The following is a 1,914-nucleotide window of genomic DNA, read 5'->3' on the forward strand; positions in this document are numbered from 1 at the left end:
TCAAGTACTACTTCTAATGCAGATTTAATGCAAAATATTTTGTCCTTCAAAGCTGAAGTCTTCGCCTCGAATAAAGCACTTTCTTACTCGCAATCTTAGCAGTTCAATACACTTAAAGCAGAAATATTAAAAGTTTCTGAGCAAGTGAGTGAACTCAAAGCAGACAATATAATACTCAAAAGAGATATTGATTTACTTAAGCCGAAAATTAGTAGTCTTGAAGAGAACAACTCGTCTACGAACTCATCCACAATCACTAGCCAGTTTTCGCAAAACTACGTCTAGGTATTAGCCCCCCACTTAAGCTAATATGTACTAACAAAGAGGAACCGCAATCTTTGCTGTATCATATAACCAGGTTAAGGGGTCAGGTACTCAATTCCAAAATGGTTTTAATCTTGTCAAGGTTAAAACCAAATTTGAACGACAACTATTACGTGCTTGTCACAATGATGTGTTGTCTCGTACAGCTCAAGGTGAAACAAATCTACGTATATATTATGAAAATGGTGTTCCATCTGTGGTCAAATAAATTCCAAAAAACCGGTTCTGTGGAAACATATCAATCGACAACCAAAGATTCAGCAAATTTTTCAACTTTCATAGTTCAGCCTTGTACACTAGGTTTGCACGAGCATGTATATTTTTATGATAAATACCAAGTCCACTCTTTGTACTTTTATATTAGATTTCTACAATTTTAAAATTAATAAGTCTTGTCCTCGTGATTTATCTACAATTAGCTATACTACGTCAAATGATAATATGTCTAGTAATGTAAATTATAATTTAACTCATAATGTTCCGTTTGGTAAAAAACCAAAACTGTCGTGGTCTTAGGACTAAATTTTTTACTTTTAAGTGTAATCTCGCCAGCTTTTACAATGTAATTCTTGTTTTAATAGAAACCTAGCTTAATTCTGATATACAGTGGATGCCGCTTATTAGAAACACGTATAATTGATACAATCGCGTTATTGAAAGAAAATGTCTCGGGACGGAACGGCCGTATATTAGAACATTTAAAATAAATCGGATTATTGAAACATCATATCGGTTATTTGAAACAATTAGTTTGACATATATACCGGTTATCAGGCGATAACCAATGCACTACGAGGCATCCCCATCAAACATAGAAATTGTAGAAGCTCTTAGTGTCCTCAGGAGAGTAGTCCAGGATCGTGAGGATAAAAAAGGCTTTTAACAGCACTACTCCTATGAAAATATGGTTATGGAGTTACTCAATAAAAAAAAACAAACTTTGATAGACATGTAAGTAGGGTAAACTAGAGAGTTCTAGAACACCCCCCCCCCGCCACACCCCTTCACCTACCCATCCACTGGGTGGGTGGGCGTGGTCGGGGGGAGGTGCGTGTAAAACAATGGGCGTGGTCTCTCAATGGTGGGGGTAATGTCAAGGTCACCCAGTGGGCGTGGTTTCTCGATGGTGGGGGTAAGTAGATGGCGTGGTCATATCATTGATTGGGTAAGGAGAGGCGTGGTCTCTCGATGGTGGGGGTAATGGAGGATCGCATTCATGAGGGTGGGGGTAAGGAGAAGGCGTGGTCTTATCATTGATTGGGTAAGGAGAGGCGTGGTCTCTCGATGGTGGGGGTAATGGAGGATCGCATTCATGAGGGTGGGGGTAAGGAGAAGGCGTGGTCTTATCATTGATTGGGTAAGGGTAGGCGTGGTCTTATAAATGGTGGAGGGAAGTGGAGGAGTGGTCTCACGATGGTGTGGGGTAATGACCGTGGTCAAGGTCAAACAATAAACGTGGTTTCTCGGTGGTGGGGGTAAGGGGAAGCGTGGTCTTATGAGGGTGGGCTCATGGGTGGCGTGGTCTTATCATTGATTGGGTAAGGGGAGGTGTGTTCTTATTAATGGTGGTGGGAAGGGGTGGAGTGGTCT

The sequence above is a fragment of the Daktulosphaira vitifoliae genome, unplaced genomic scaffold (assembly GCF_025091365.1).
Source record: "Daktulosphaira vitifoliae isolate Bord-2020 unplaced genomic scaffold, ASM2509136v1 Scaffold_1, whole genome shotgun sequence".
Lineage (NCBI taxonomy): Eukaryota > Metazoa > Arthropoda > Insecta > Hemiptera > Phylloxeridae > Daktulosphaira > Daktulosphaira vitifoliae.